Source organism: Bos taurus, chromosome 17 (assembly GCF_002263795.3).
Source record: "Bos taurus isolate L1 Dominette 01449 registration number 42190680 breed Hereford chromosome 17, ARS-UCD2.0, whole genome shotgun sequence".
In the NCBI taxonomy this organism is placed as follows: Eukaryota; Metazoa; Chordata; class Mammalia; order Artiodactyla; family Bovidae; genus Bos; species Bos taurus.
Window position 1 is genome coordinate 3,609,983 of NC_037344.1, and position 17,187 is coordinate 3,627,169.

Sequence of the window (17,187 nt, forward strand, 5' to 3'; positions counted from 1 at the left end):
ATGGGTGCAAAGGCTCTTGGCAGATCTGTTCTTAACAGCCAAGATCTGAAAACAACCCATGTCTGTCAGTAGTAGAATGGATAAATAGAATGTGGGATATTTGTGCAATGGAATACCCCAAAATTTTAAAAAAGAATAAGAAAACAAAGTTATTATTCTATTCAACAACACAATATTGAGCAAAAGAAGCCCCCTAAAATGTGCAATTACCTTTTATAGTTCAAGAACAAAGCAGAATAAATGTGTGATGATGGAAGTCAGAAAAGTAGTGACTTCTGATGGGGGCAGGTAGCTGTAGGTGGGTGGCCTTACAGGAAGCTGTAGGCAGGTGCCAGGGGTATTGACTGGGAAGAGTTCAGAACTCCTTGAGGAGCTGGAAGTCCTGTCTTTAGTTTGAGGTGCAACAGATGCTAAATTGTCCCACACCGAGAATGATAACTAGTGAAGGAAAGCTGTGATTTAGCGCTCTGCCTAAGAATGTGACCTAATTAGATGTCCTGTTACAAAAGAAAAGCTCCAGGAAAGCAGTGACTTGTCCCTGGTCATCCTGAATCCTAGCACCCAGAACAGGGCCCATCAGAGTAAAAACGTTCGTGAATGAAGTCAAATGCTGGCCACGCTCCTCCCCTGATCCTGCCACCCTGTCATGCTCACTCACTGCTCTCCCCACCCATGAGAACCCGCTGGGCCTGGAGGCCAGTGCTGCCCCCAGTGCCAGTGTCTAGTGGGCACACCTTAGATTTCCACCTCAGCCGGCTCTGTCTCCTGGGCTGGCTCTTTCTCTTCCACATTCTCCCGCGTACCCATGCTCGACACCTCTGCCCCCTGGTGGACCACAGCTCCTCTATAGCCAAGAGACCATCTCATGGGTAAGATGGTCTTCCAGCTCCTACCACTATCATCCTAGTTCAAGCCTTCATGACCTCAAGAAATATCCCCCAGGAAGCTCCCATCCATAATTACCACCCCCCTGACCCCCTAGATCAGTCTTATGCACAGTTTGAATCCTGGCACTCCTGTCCACAAACTTTCACAAGGTCTTCTTCATTGTCTATCAGATGAGACACCTTGCTCCTTGGCCTGGCACTCAAGGTCCTCTGAACCTAGGCCTCAAAATGCCTTTTTTTAATCTTTATCTCCTATTATCCTTTCACATGCACCTTTCCTTTAAGTCAAACTGAATGACTTGAAATCTCTAAACAAATGTGGCAATTTCCCACCCCCAGCACCTTTGCTTATAGCTTTCCCTCCCCAGGAATGCCTTCCTCGCTTGTCTCTTCACTTGGCACCCCCGGCATCGTCATCAGCTCCACTTGAGATCTTCACCATCTTTCACAAATGCTTAACCTTCCTATTGCCTCTCAGCATGCACTCTGAATTCCCCAGCTGTTTGTCCTTAGTTCCTACTCTCAATCGATTTTTTTTTTCTATTTGTGTTATTCTTATGGCTTACTATTTGGTATCTTATGGTAGCGTTTTAAGCTCACTTAGGGCAGAAGACAGGTCTTCCTCCTCTTTTAACTCACACAGTATCTTGTCCTCAGACAAGATTAAATGCATGTTGATAGAATAAATACATAAAGGGAAGGAATCAGCCCTCAATTAGCTTCTATGTTTAATAATATTCAATAAATTAATTTACACTTAGGAGTAAATAAATGCTCAAAGAATTATACACACAAAGATATTTTAACTGTAACTGGGGACAACCCATCAAATGAAACAATGGCTATAATGACTGAACTTCACGCGTGTAATACTGGAGCTTCCTGACACCACCTCAAATCAGATCAAGAATTCGTCTGCTTTGGATAAAATCAGCCTTAAAGACTGGCTAGGCCTGGATGTTGCAAGGTTCCCAAGAGGCATTTACCTTCCTTGTAACCTGATAGAACCTTACAGTACCACTCAGCTCAAAATAAAACAAGACTAACTGTTACCCCCTCTCTGCCGTGTGTAGAGACTGTTACTCTTTCTCTGCCGTGTGTAGAGACTGTTACCCCCTCTCCGCCGTTTGTAGAGACTGTTACCCGCCTCTCTGCCGTGTGTAGAGACTGTTACCCCCTCTCTGCTGTGTGTAGAGACTGTTACTCTCTCTCCGCCGTGTGTAGAGACTGTTACCCCCTCTCTGCCGTCTACTACAATGTGCAGTCTTAAGAAAATGGCTGCCTTCCCCAGGCTCAGTTTCCTTCTGTCAGATCTTGCTCGAAGGCGCCAGTGTGTAGCCCTTAGTATTGCAGCTTCTGCTTGGGCCCTTGGCTGTAGCCTGTGTGCTTGTGGTCCCGGCTGGCTCCTCGTGACTTCAGCAGGAAAGGGGAACCTGCCCCTTTCCATCCCCAGTCACTGCAGGGGAATGTTCTAACCTTTCTCCAGTCCTTGTGGGAAGTTATACTAGGAGGCAATTTGAGGCACACTCCCTAAATCTTATGAATTCCTCCACTTCTGAATTCACTAAGACCAGAGGAGCTTTTCCCAGGGCCGAAAGAAACATTCCAGTCCACTGACATAAAAATGCCCATGGGAGAGTCCAAGGGAAATCAGGGAAAATGTACAGGAAGGAGACTGATGAGATTACATAGCAGAGGTTTCACAAGAACACAAGGTCACAAGGTCAGACACTCAAAGTGAGAAAAGGCGAGAGTGCTTCTGCCAGTTCCTATAGATAATCACAGAGGCTTAGCACCAAGAGCAAACACACACACACACTAAAGATACCAAAAACAAATGCAAAGTTTTCCCTTAGAAAAAATTAAAGTCCCTGGCAGAAAACTGGGAAGGGAATTGTGAGGAGCCGGGGTGTCCTGGCCAGTGTTCACTAGACACTCCATACATTGAAAGCTACCGCTCACTCACCAGGCCAGGCCTCAGGCCGGCCTTCTGCGCTCTCGGCTCTCCTGGGGGAGGACTCAGTCCTGCTGCCAGCTGGCAGCATGTCTGAGCAGATTGGCAGGGCCCTGCCTTGCTCTAAGTGAATGCATGTGGTCCTCTCAACCTCGCAGTGCATGCCCGCTAGCCTGCTCTGCTGCCCCTTTCTGGAAAGTTAAGGTGGCCTTCCACCCACACACGACAGAGCCCAACTCATGCGACTGGTCATCTGCTGAGGAGTGGAAAGAGGCCTCTGCTTCCCAAGTCCCTGGATATACACAGACTTTCTGTTCAAGGAGTCAAATGCAAATTTCTTGTGCGTTGGATTCTCTGTGCACATTTCTGTGGCTGTGTGCTACGTCCAAAGTTGAGAGAAGTGGATAGAAATGAAAAACCTGAAAAAAGTTAGCCACTGAGCGTGAACCTCAATGTGTCCCAGGGAACACAGCCCAGGAAAAAAATTATTAATCAAATCTCAGTGGAAAGCTGTCTGACCACAGTCATCTTGAATCTAAAGGAGCACCTGAGGAATAACAGAGACACACCCTGTGGGTTTGCTCTCCAGAATCTTGTCACTGCCTGGCCGTGGGCAAGGACGCCATCTGCACCGTCTCCTCGGGAGCCCTGACCACGATGGGTGAGACCTGATGGACGAAGGCTTCAAAAGGAAGCCCGAAAAAAAAATAAAAGGAAGCCTGCCAAGTTTAGGGGGTTGACACTTGTCTTCCTCCCCCAGAGGAAGGCTCCTTCCTACATCCTCCTCTTTGTCACATTCCTTCTCTCACCCCATTTTGGGTCAGCTCTTCAAAATAATGGATTTCCTATTCGATAATTGTTCTTAATTCTTTCAGAAATGGAAGGAGGATCAGTTGCCACTTGATAAACAAGCATGTGTGCCTTGGGCCAGTTGGGTGTTTCAGTAAGTAGCAACTGTTGGAGGACAGGGAGAAGTTTTGGGAATCCTTCTGTAGAGAGTGGAAAACAATAGCAAACAGAAGGCCTCTGGAGGCACTAAGTGCCCAGCTGCGGTTCAAGGTGACTTGTATGGAGTGGTGCCCATCTATCTACAGGGCCGCGTGGCTTTCTCCAGCTGTCAGCAGTCCAGTTATAAGCATGGAAAGAACAGGTGTGAGCAAGTCCTGGCTGGAGAGCCTGAGCACAGTGAGGCAAAGGAGCTAGGGTCCTGGCAAGAGAAGGGTGGACTTCATGGGTAATATCCTGTCTGCAGAGGAGGGAAGGGAAGGCTGAGGGCAGCTGAAGGGCAGAGAGAAAATCCAGGTGTAAAGAGACTGAGGGACATTCTGGAAGCCCCAACCCCAAGTGCATCTTCCCTGAACAGAGTCCAGGGCAGTCTGTTGAGCTCGTGGGTCAGCTCTCCGTTGAGTCTAGAGCAGACACAGGGGACATCGGTTACACACCCCATTCAGTGCATCCTCTACCACCCACAGATTCCTTGCCTTACCTCATCCTCACAGGGGCTGAAGGGAGAGGTGGAGAGAAGACCAGGAGAGAGGGAACAAAAGCGCCATGGAAGGCAGGGCCAGAAAAGATGGTGCCACGCAGCTTTTTTATTCTTTTTTTTTGGTTCACTTCCTTGATGGGTGACCACTGTGGAGGGAGAGTCAGAGACACAGGAAATCTGCCACCCTCACCTTGCTGCCAATCAACCAGGGCTCAGACCACAAAAAAGAGACTACTGGAGGCCAGCGAGGGGGCAGACAGGCCAGCCTTGGCTGCCCCCCACTTCTCTGCGCCATCCCTCCTGCTGGGAAGAAGTGAAGAGGCGGTCTGTGCCCCTGCCCCCTCCTGCACCTCCTGCACTGAGGTGGTGAGCACGGAGCTCCAGGAGGCGCTGCGACATCAACACGCCCCACGCAGAGGTGCGGTGACGTGATGATTCAGTGACACAGGGTCAAATCAGGTTGCAGCCCTGTCGATCCTCCGCCTGATGTTCCTTCTGGAGATACAAGGAAGCCAACAAGCACTCTTCGTTTTTTGTTCTTTGCTTTTTTTGCTTTCCTATGTTAATTTTTGAAAACTGACACCCAGCACATCTGTAGAAATTCTCTTAGTAAAACAAAAGTACAGTTTGAATGCAACATGCCATTCCCTGAAGACACGGTCCTTAGCTCAGTCCTTCCCGTATTTCTGCTTGGTCCGCGGATCCTTAACACCTTTTCTGACCTGGATCAGCCAACGTGATGAAAGGTGTAGGGAACTGTGCAGTTCTCAGGGAAAATTTGAGAACTTTTGAAAAGCAGTTTGATAATACTGTTTAAAGTGTTCACCTTATATAACCATCAATTCCACCTCTAGGAATTCATTCCAGGGAAATATGTAAAGATTTATGAATAAAAATAGTAATAGAAGTTTTCTTTATAAAAGCAAAAAAGTTTGAAAGTGGAAATTTAGCTGAATGACTTACAACATAAGGGGATATTTCAAAACCATTAGAAATTATATAATATGTATAGATATTTATCACAAAAAATAAAAGGGGGTTATAAGCTGTGTGATCCTATTTTGGTGAAATGGAGGGCAGATCCTTCAAGTTTCTCTGTGGTGACCTTTCTTTTTTTATGCTTATTGCATTTTATGAGTGTTCCTTATGAACTGTATTATTTTTTAGTAGAAGGAAAAATCATGCTACTTACACATACATGCACACACAGGCTCTGCCGGCTTGGCTGTCTCTCCCCGGCTGTGGGAGGCAGGCTCCAGGGCTCTCTGTGTGACTGGAGCCGGTCCTGTTCCTCCTACCGCTGACCCACAGCTCTCTCTCAGAAGCTAGTTGAAGGCCTGGAAGAGATGCATGGAGGGGAGCATGGGAAGGAACTCAGCTCTCCAAGTTCTCCTGTTACCAGTACAGGCATGTCAATCAAACCAAATCTCCTGTTCCAGAATATTTTTGTTTGCAGAATCCAAAATACTGAATCTACAGGAAAAAGAGAAAGCCCTGAAGGGCTCTGCTGGCGCTAAGTGGGTTCTCTCAATCCATGGCTTTACATTCTTGGTCAAAGTAGTTTAAATGTTTACTTTCTGTCGAGGAGAATGAGCATGTGCTGTCCATACGGTGGCTGGTTGCTGATGGTCTCAGCAGCGCCAGCACCACGACCCTGGCACCTTGGTTCATCCTCAAGCTTAAGTGTCCTCTTGTAAAATCAGAGGCAGTATGTGTTCATTGTTTCTCAGGATGTTCTGCATTTTGAGGAGCTTGTGGCTCAAAGATGCAGGAAGAAGGAGTGCTATGTGGGAGCAGCCAAGGAAGATGCCACACCCACAGCACTCTGGACCCCCCACTCCCAGTGTAACCAGACCAACCGCTCTTTCATATAGGAAGGGTCAAAGTAGAGTAAATCTGGAAAATAGAGTCTTACAATGACCAGTTTGAAAACCACCAAAAGATAGCTATCATGTACTTAGTGATACTTACTACTTCCTGTATTTAGTATCAGCTCCAAATCCAGGTGACTTCTTAGTATTTTTCAGTTGAGTAAGGCACTGATCACCCAGGCTCTTTTCCCACTTTCCAGTGTGATTTTGTTTTTCCCCCACAGACAAAGGCTGCCGTCTTTAGGTACAGCTCCAGAAATGAGATTCAAATATGCACCAGGCAAGGATGTGTTATGAACTCGTCCTCCCACAGAGAGAGAGGGACACCTGTCAGCCTGGCATGTCTACAAGGCACCTGGCACCCATTAGTCCTGCCCTGGCTAAGTGGCCCTGCGCAAGACTGCTCGAAAGGAAAGTGGAGCTATTTGGGGTTCTTTGCTTGGGTTTTTCTCTTTCTTTCCATATGAGCTTCCCGGGTGGCTCAGATCTGCAATTCAGGAGATTGGTTTCAATGCCCGGGTCAGAAAGATCCCCTGGAGAAAGGAATGGCTACCCAATCCAGTATTCTTGCCTGGAGAATTCCATAGACAAAGAAGCCTGGTGGGCTACAGCCCATGGGGTCCCAGAGAGTCAGCCATGACTGAATGACTAACACTTTCGCTTTTTTTCTTTCCATTTGGGGAAATGGTTCAGTGCCCCATTGTCCATGGTACCTGCTATTTTGCAGCACTGATGGGTCTGTTTGTGCATACATGTGATGCCCTTTGGTGGTGGATGCATGCATGCTCAGTTGTTCAGTTGTGTCTGACTCTGTGACACTTTGGACTGTAGTCCTCTGCACTCCTCTGTCTGTGGGATTTTTCCAGACAAGAATACTGGAGTGCATTGCCAGTTCCCCCTTCAGGGAATCTTCCCCACCCAGGGATCAAGCCTGCATCTCCTGCATCACTTACATTGCAGGCAGAGTCTTTACTGCTGAGCCATCAGGGAAGCCTTTGGTGGTGGATATCTGGACCTTAAAAGTACATTGAATGAGGATGAAATGGTGCCAAACTTCACTTCTCAAAATGAAAGCACCAAAGCAGGACTTTCAAAGCTATCTTATCCTTTGATTAAACAAGCTTAAAAATTGTAAACAAGATCAAAAAATCTCTTTTCTTTTTTTCCCTGAAAATGAAAAGTGGTGGGGACAGGAAGAGAAGAGGAGGAGATGGGTCAGAAAGAAGAGTAAAAGATAAATTAAAATTTGTTTATTTTAGAGCAAGCTTTTTAATCTCAAGTACTAGAGATTTCAGTTCTGGATGGGCTGGGGAATTCTTAGCTTGTTAAGTTGAAAAACAAAACCATCTATGGGAAGGGCTGCAGGGGACCTGGATTCGATTGCATTTTGCTCTCATATCTTGAGCAGTGTTGGAAGAGACCACGATGAGGATGAAAGTCATGTTGACAGAATCCAGAGCAACTTGGCCAAAAGAGCCCTCACCTTTCTGCTCTCCACACCTCAGACACACACACCAGATCATTTACGACTCATGCTGAGACTTCTCCACACCCATCCTGCCCAGGCAGGGGTAAAGATCTGGGCAGCCTCTCTGAGAGCCATGTATGGGCTGGGCTGGCCTCCCCCAAACATGGCTCACAGAAATCTGACCCCCTACATTAGAATGTGAGAAGATGAGGGAGATTTCACTTTGATTTAAATTAAGCTGGGTATTTCCCATATTTTATTGTTCATAAAAAGCTGCATTTGTCTTATTATGAAACATCTTCATATCTATACAGAAGGCTTTGAAGATTGATACATTTTCCCAAGTATAGCAGGGTTTATAGCAGTGCAGAGAAGAAAGAAGGCATCTTCAGGGTAGCTTTGAGTTGTGCTCTAGCAGATGCACTAGGAGGAGCTCATCTCTGGATGCACAGTACCCACCCCTGCTGTGTGCTGGCAGTGATCATAAAGCCAACATGTGGTGCATCACACCCTCTCCAGAAACATCTCTGAGCCCTTTTCCTGAAATAACTCATGAAATATTCTACACTCCTCGCGGGTGGTAGGCCATGTCACAATCCTCATTTTATGCAGGAGGGTGGGTGATACAGCTAGGAGGTGGGGAACGAGATAGAACCTGGCACTCTGGCACCAGAATCTAGGACTGAAACCACTGCATCCCATCAACTTATTTCAATAATGAATGAGATCGGCTCTGCCTTTGAAGGAAAGTACTACCAGGTGGAAGGAGGAAGCAGTCCTGCTCGTGTACAGCATGGGAGGACAGCGCTCGTGGCTCAGTGGAGAGGGATGTAAGGTCACGGTTCTGAGTGGAAGCATCCGCACTGCAGGAAGGCATGAAAACAGAGCAAAGAGCAGAGCAGCTGTTTGGTTCTGGGAACTGAACAGAAAGTCAAATGTCTTACCTAAGTGCTGTATTTAATTCCTGCATTGTTTCATTGCGGTGTTTACATCTCTAGACACACTTGCATCAAAACTTGGCAAAACTGGGTTTTTTTCTGAGTAAGCTTTCCAGAACGGTTGCTGCCCACCAGCTGCCCAAAATGGGAGGCCCTCCCAAACCCTGGTTTTTCCTTAACCAAGGCCATTTCTGTTTGTTAGGAAGGACCTTAATGACATCATTATTCTGCTCTGGAAGGCAGCATACAGTGTGTATTATACATTCTATTGAAGAACTGTATAAACAATGAAGGGGGAGCCATTATCCAAATGCATCATTAGCAGGATGATTTTATTTTATCTCAGTGCTACTTATTTTTCCAACATTACTTTGCAGACAAAGGTCCATATAATCAAAGCTATGGTTTTTTCAGGAGGCATGTATGGATGTGAGAGTTGGACCATAAAGAAAACTGAGCACCACCGAATAGATGCTTTTGAACTGTGGTGTTGGATAAGACTCTTGAGAGTCCCTTGGACTCAAGGAAATCAAACCAGTCAATTCTAAAGGAAATCAATCCTGAATATTCATTGGCAGGACTGATGCTGAAGCTGAAGCTCCAATACTTTGGCCACCTGATGCGAAGAACTGACTCATTGGAAATGACGCTGATGCGGGGAAAGATTGAAGACAGGAGGAGAAGGGGACAACAGAGAATGAGATGTTTGAATGGCATCGCTGACTTAATGGACACGAGTTTGAGCAAACTCCGGGAGATAGTGAAGGACAGGGAAGCCTGGTGTGCTGCAGTCCATGGGGTCGCAAAGAGTTGGACATGACTGAGTGACTAAACAACAACTTATTGTCACTTTGCCAGAATGAGACACTGGGCAAGGCTGATTTAGATTGGAGAACTTCTTTTTTTTTTTTTTTTATTTTATTTTATTTTTACACTTTACATAATTGTATTAGTTTTGCCAAATATCAAAATGAATCCGCCACAGGTATACATGTGTTCCCCATCCTGAACCCTCCTCCCTCCTCCCTCCCCATACCATCCCTCTGGGTCGTCCCAGTGCACTAGCCCCAAGCATCCAGTATCATGCATGGAACCTGGACTGGCAACTCGTTTCTTCTGAGCTGAATGGGACACTAGTGTGAGTGAGTTAGTGAGGAAGACTGGGTTGGGAAGTCTGAAGAGGGGCTGGGGCAGGGGGACCTAAGAGCAGGGGCAGCCTGCTCTATGCACTTGAGAGCCACAGGGTTGGGCCCTGCAAAGAGGCAACTAGAGCAAAAAAAAAAAAGAGTAGGTTTGGCCACCCTGGAAATACTCTGCTTTCTTCTGTTGGGGATACATGTTGAAAAGTAAGTCATGTTGACAGAGTGGATTATTTTCATCTCATGGTATCCATGGAGGATTGGTTCCAGGAACTTCTCAGATACCAAAATCCACAGATGCTCAGGTCTCATATATAAAACGGGCTAGTGCTTGCATATAACCTGGGTGCATCCTCCCTTATACTTTAAATCATCTCTAGATTACTTATAATGCCTATTATTAGTGTTATTACTTATAATACTATTTAAATTCTATGTAAATAGATGCCCAAATTCAAGTTTTACCTTTTGGAACTTTCTAGAATTTTTTCTCCAAATAGTTTCAATCCCAGATTGGTTGAATCCATGGATGGATAATCCATGGATATGGAGGGCTGTCTGGTTATATACAGAAGATTTTCTTCACATGAGGAGGTCAAGAAAAAAGTATGAATTCCAAGATGACACCAAGATTCATTTCCAAGAAAGAAAGGGTGAACAGTGACGTAATAATTAAGGTAGTATTTCTTAGCTGTCCTTAACTGGCAGGATTCACCAGGACCTATATTACATGTTTGAGCAAGTCTGGAATCCGTGTGCTGCAACAATATGCACAATTTTGGCCTTGGTCCCAAGCCCTAGAGAAAAAGAAAGGCAGAGACCGCTCAGCCGTCTGAGCTGTCCTAGTGAAACTACTGCCATCTCCGGCAGGGGACACTGGAGGTCACTTGTTCAAGGACAGACATCTGGTCCAGACTCACTTCTGGAGTCCATGGGAACTGGGCCATTCCTGGGTCAGAGATGGAGGTGAAGGCCACAGCAAACCACACTCTCACACACACTCACAGGTAACAGCCAGCAGGGACTTGTGCCCAAGCCCTAGTCCCCTCCTCGAGGAAAATACAACAGAGAATTGCTGACCCCTATTTCCGGCAACTTGATTCAAGCAAAATCAAGTCAACAAATAACTTCAAGAAGAAAAACGGGGAAGGGTGCAGCACGTGGTAAAAAGTGCTACCTTGGTATGAAGTGGGGGAAGGGCAGCACCCCTGATGCCTGGTGCCTGTGCGCTGAGTCATGTCCGGCTCCATGTGACCCTGGGCATTATAGCCCTCCAGGCCCCTCTGTCCAAGGGATTCCCCAGGCAAGAATCCTGCAGTGGGTTGCCATGCCCTCCTCCAGGGGATCTTCCAGACCCAGGGATCAAACCTGCATCTCTTATGTCTCCTGCATTGGCAAGTAGGTTCTTTCCCACTAGTACTACCTGAGAAGCCCCTGTTGCCTCCTAACTAAAGCCAAACAAAGCCATGTTTAGGTCACCAGCTCACTTAATAACTGTATGGTAAAGTTATTCAACCTCTCTGAACCTCACTTTCTTCATATGTAAAACAGAAATAAATCATAGGAGCTGTCTCAGTGTGTTCTTGGAAGAATTAAGATAAGGCCCAGGACATAGCACTTATTAAGCATTTCCATGGATGCTCCTCCTGAGGGTTACCTCCTCCGGTGGAGACCAGGCCCCTCTCAGATGGGTGCACAGGATCCCAAACTTGCCAAGAGATCTGGTGATTTCAGTAAATCAGATCCCACCCACAGCAAGATTCCAAGGCAGAGGCAAAGCCTTGCCATCCAGACTGGCAAAGCCATGCCATGTATTAGCAACCACAGATTCTCCTTGGTCACAGATCCACTTTTTCTTGGTGACAAAGCAAGATCAAACCTTCAGAGACTGGGGTGTCATTCATTTTAAAATGTGAGAGAAAATCTAGAACAAGGTCAAAGTTTTCTCTCTCTGTTTGCACAGTAAAGTACTACTTATATACTGTAAATTTCATTTCTTTTAGGCGCACAGTTCTGAATTTTGACTAATGTACACAGTCATGTAACCACCAGTACAATCAAGATATCAAATATTTCATTACCCTTGAGCCTTCAGTCCTAACAATCACTGATAATTTCTAATCCTATCATTTGTCCTTTCTCAGAAATCATAGAAATGGAATTATACAGTATGTAGCTATTTGTGTCTTTCTCCTTACACTTAACCATACTTTTGAGATTCAAAAAACATTGCATTTTTAAAAAATTTTATTGGAGTGTAGTTGCTCTGTAATGTTGTTAGTTTCTACTGTACTGCAAAGTGAATCAGCTATATGTACACATATATCCCCTCTTTTTGAATTTCCTTCCCATTTAGGTCACCACAGAGCACTGAGTAGGGCTCCCTGTGCTGTACAGCAGGTTCTCCTTAGTCAACTGTTTTATACATCAGTCAGTGCGGTTCAGTCGCTCAGTCGTGTCCAACTGTTTGCAACCCCATGAATCGCAGCATGCCAGGCCTCCCTGTCATCACCAACTCCCACCTTCAATCTTTCCCAACATCAGGATCTTTTCAAGTGAGTCAGTTCATCGCATCAGGTGGCCAAAGTATTGGAGTTTCAGCTTCAGCATCAGTCCTTCCAGTGGATATTCAGGACTGATTTCCTTTAGAATGGACTGGTTGGATCTCTTTGCAGTCCAAGGGACTCTCAAGAGTCTTCTCCAAGACTACACCACACAAAAGCATCAATTCTTTGGCGCTCAGCTTTCTTTATAGTCCAACTCTCACATCCATACATGACTACTGGAAAAGAACACAGCTTTGACTAGATGTACCTTTGTTGGTGAAGTAATGTCTCTGATTTTTAATACGCTATCTAGGTTGGTCATAACTTTTCTTCCAAGGAGCATCTTTTAATTTCACGACTGCAATCACCATCTGCAGTGATTTTGAAGCCAAAAAAATAATAATAATAATAAATAAAGTCTGTCACTGTTTCCATTGTTTCCCTATCTATTTGCCATGAAGTGTTGGGACTGGATGCCATGATCTTAGTTTTCTGAATGTTGAGCTTTAAGCCAACTTTTTCACTCTCCTCTTTCACTTTCATCAAAAGGCTTTTTAGTTCTTCTTTTCCTGCCATAAGGGTGGTGTCATCTGCATATCTGAGATTATTGATATTTCTCTGGGCAATCTTGATTCCAGCTTGTGTTTCATCCAGCCCAGCATTTCTCATGATGCATATAATAAGCAGGGTGACAATATACAGCCTTGACATACTCCTTTCCCAATTTGGAATCAGTCTGTTGTTCCATGTCCAGTTCTAACTGCTGCTTCTTGATCTGCATACAGATGTCTCAGGATGCAAGTCAGGTGGTCTGGTATTCCCAATCTCTTTAAGAATTTTCCACAGTTTGTTATGATCCACACAGTCAAAGGTTTTGGTGTAGTCCATAAAACAGAAGTAGATGTGTTTCTGGAACTCTCTTGCTTTTTTCGATGATCCAACAGATGTTGGCAATTTGATCTCTGGTTCCTCTGCCTTTTCTAAATCCAGCTTGAACATCTGGAAGTTCACAGTGCATGTACTGTTGAAGCCTGGCTTGGAGAATTTTGAGCATTACTTTGCTAGCCTGTGAGATGGGACCTTTTGAAGGAGTTTTCCATTATCTTCATTTACCTCCACCATAGTTTGGCCTCAGGTCAAATAACAGGGAGGGAGCACAGCCACACCCATTGACAAAAAATTGGATTAAAGATTTACTGAGCATGGCCCTGCCCATCAGAACAAGACCCAGTTTCCCCCTCAGTCAGTCTCTCCCATCAAGAAGCTTCCATAAGCCTCTTATCCTTCTCCATCAGAGGGCAGACAGACTGAAAACCACAGTCACAGAAAACTAACCAATCCAATCAGAAGGTCCACAGCCTTGTCTAACTCAATGAAACTATGAGGTATGCCATGTAGGGCCACCCAAGACGGACAGATCATGGTGGAAAGTTCTGACAAAATGTGGCCCACTGGAGAAAGGAATGGCAAACCACTTCAGTATTCTTGCCTTGAGAGCTCCATGAACAGTACTGAAAAGGCAAATAGGTTCATCTGTCCCGTTTTTCTAGATTCCACATACTCTACATTCTACACGGGTTGCTTCCAGATTTGGCAATACTGAATAAACTGATAAAAACATTTCACATACAAGTTTATGTGAAGACCTATGCTTTCATTTTTCTTGAGAAAATACCTAGGATTTTTATTTCTGGGTAAAATTGAATGCCTAACTTCATAAGAAATTTAACAACCTTTATTCAAAGTAACGATAACATTTTGCATTCATGTATATTCATACTCTGCTGCCTTGTCAGCCCTTAATATTATTTTTTGTTTCCTGTTTTGGGTGTTGTTTTTTTTTTTTAGCCATTCCAATAGGTGTGTAATAATACACCAATATTTTTTTCTTTTTTTAATTGAAATACGATTGATGTTATTTTATAAGTTGCAGGTGTACAACATAGTGAGTCACAATTTTTAATGATTATGCTCCATTTATAGTTATTATAAACTATTGGCTATATTCCCTGTGTTGTACAATTTGTCCATGTAACTTAGATTTATTTTGTATGTACTAGTTTACACCTTTTAACCCCCTAGCTACCTCCTTCTCGCCCCTCTCCCCTTCTTTCTCCTCACTGCTGACCAGTAGTTTATTCTATTTGTGAGTCTGTTTCCTTTTTGTTATATCCCTAGTTCGTGTTTTTTTTTAAATTACACATGAAAGTCACACTTATCTTTCTCAGTTTAACTTATTTTACTTAACATAACACCCTCCAAGTCCATCCATGTTGTTGGAAATGGCATATTTTTATTCTTTTTCATGGCTGAATAGTATTCTATTGTATCTGTATATACTTCTTTTTTATTCATTCATCTTTTGATAGATACTTAAGTTGCTTCCATATCTCAGCAATTGTAAATAATGTTGCTATGAAAATTGGGGTGTATAAATTTTTTCAAATTAGTGTTTTTTTTTTCAGATATATTCCCAGGAATGGAATTACTGAATCATATGATAATTTCATTTTTAATCTTTTGAGAAACCACCATACTGCTTTCAACAGAGACTGCACCAATTTATATTCCCACCAATACTGTATGAAGGTTCCCTTTTCTCTACATCCTTGCTAACATTTGTTATTGATGGTCTTTTTAGTGATAGCCATTCTGAAAGGCGGGATGTCACATCTCTTTTTGCTTTTAATTTGCTTTTCTCTGATTATTGGGCCTATATTATATGTTTTCATGTGTCTGTTTTCCTTCTGTATGTCTTCTGTGGAAAAATGTCTACTCGGGTGTTCTGCCCATTTTTAATCTGGCTGTTTGTTTTGCTTTGTGTTTTGATTTTGAGTTGTATGAGCTGTTTATATATTTCAGATATTAACTTCTTATGAGTCATATCATGAGCAAATATTTCCTCCCATTCAATAGGTTGTCTTTTAATTTTTTCAATGGTTTCCTTTGCAGTGCAAAAAGTTTTAAGTCTATTAGATCCCATTTGTTCATTTTTGCTTTTATTTCCTTTGCTTTAGGAGACAGATCCAAAAAATATTGCTATGATTTATGTCCAACAATGTCCTGCCTAGGTTTTATTCTAGGAATTTCATGGTTTCTCGTCCTACATTTAGGTCTTTAATTCATTTGGAATTAATGTTTGCATATGGTATGAGAAAACATTCTAATTTCATTTTTTACATGTAGCTGTCCAGTTTTCCCAGCACCACTCATTAAATAGACTTTTTCTCCATTATATATTCTTATCTCCTTTGTCATACATTAATTAGCCATAAGTATGTGGATTTACTTCTAGGCCCTCATTTCTGTTCCATTAATTTCTCTGTCTGTTTTTGTGTTAGTACCATACTGTTTTAGTTACTGTAGCTTTGCAATAAAATCTGAAGTCAAAGACTATGATTCCTCCAGCTCTGTTGTTCTTTCTCAAGATTGTTTTGGCTATTTGTGTTTCCATACAAAAAAATTTTTAATTGTTTGTTCTGCTTCTGTGAAAAATGTCTTTAGTATTTTGATAGGGATGATGTTTTTTAGTTTGTGTTTTACTCATGACTGTAATATGTAACAGTAATATGTAGCATCTTTTCATATGCATATTTGCCTTTCAGATCACTTCTTAATTAAAATGTCTGTTTAAATCTTTTGCCCATTTTAAAATAAATAAATAAATAAATCTTTGGCCCATTTTTAAAAATTAGATTGTTTTCTTTCTGAGATTTGAGAATTTTTTTTCATAGATTCTTGTTATCAGTCTTCTTTCAGGTACATGGTTTACAAGTCTTTTCTTTCCATTTTCATACTGGTGACTTTTAATGATCAGAAATTTTAAATTTTTATAAAGTCCAATGTATCAAAATTGCCTTTTATGGTTTCTGTTTTCGTATTCTATCTAAAAACACCTTTGCCTAATTCAAAGTCACAAAGATTTTCTTCTACACATTTGTTTAGAGGTTTTATAGTTTTGTGTTTTATATTAGTTCTATGAATCATTTGAAGTTAATATTTATAAAATCTAAGATATAGATCAATGTTAGGTTTTGTGTGTTTTTGTTTGTTTGTTTGTTTGTTTTTGCATGTTCACCCAGTTTTCCTAGTATCATTTGCTAGAGACTATCTTTTCGTCATTGAATTGTCTTTGTCTTTTTATTAAAAATCAATTGATCATATTTGCAATGTATTTCTAGACTCTGTTGTGTTCTGTTAAACTGTATGTCCAAATTTTTGCCAACACCACAGTTTTGATTACTGTATCTTTATAGTAATTCAAGCATTCTGAATCCTCCAATTCATCTTGGCTTCAGATCCTTTTTGTTTTCAATGTACACTTTAGAACAAACTTCTTGATTTCTACAAAAAAAGAGAAAAAACCTAGCTAAGATTTTGATTTGATTAGGATGATGTTGTAGCTACAAACTTCTTTGTGTAAAGAACTGACAGCTTAACACTACTGAATCATCCAATCTATTAATCCATGTATATGTCTCCATTTATTTAGATCTTCTTTACATATTTTGCTAGATTAATTCCTAAAAGTATTATTTTATGATTTAAGTTGCTATTGTTATTGTTGTTTGGGTACTATTATAAATTGAAATAAAGAATTGCTGTTTGTTATTCCAACACTTAATTATTTATTACTAATGTGTAAAGGTGCAATTGATTTTAGTGTAATGGATTGTATCCTGCAACTTAATGAAATTCATTTATTGGATTTAATAACATTTTTCTAGGTTGAGATTTTATATGTAAACAACCATGTCATCTGAGAATAGGCAGTTCATTGCTTCCTTTACAATACAAGTTCCTTGTATTTCCTTTTCTTACATTATTGAACTGACTAGAACCTACAGCGCATTGATTAATTGGTATAATAAGAGCAGACATGCTTGCCTTGACAATCT

General features: G+C 42.5%; 1 long non-coding RNA gene across 3 annotated transcripts in view; it reads right to left on the reverse strand.

Annotated features, from left to right (window-relative positions):
• LOC107133269 (uncharacterized) overlaps positions 1–17,187 on the reverse strand; it is a 239,861-nt gene that overhangs the window by 15,484 nt on the left and 207,190 nt on the right. For all 3 annotated transcript variants that reach the window (XR_009490983.1, XR_001502145.3, XR_009490982.1), the window contains one exon: positions 5,520–5,664. This is a non-coding gene — a long non-coding RNA (uncharacterized lncRNA). The remainder of the gene's footprint in view (positions 1–5,519; positions 5,665–17,187) is intronic.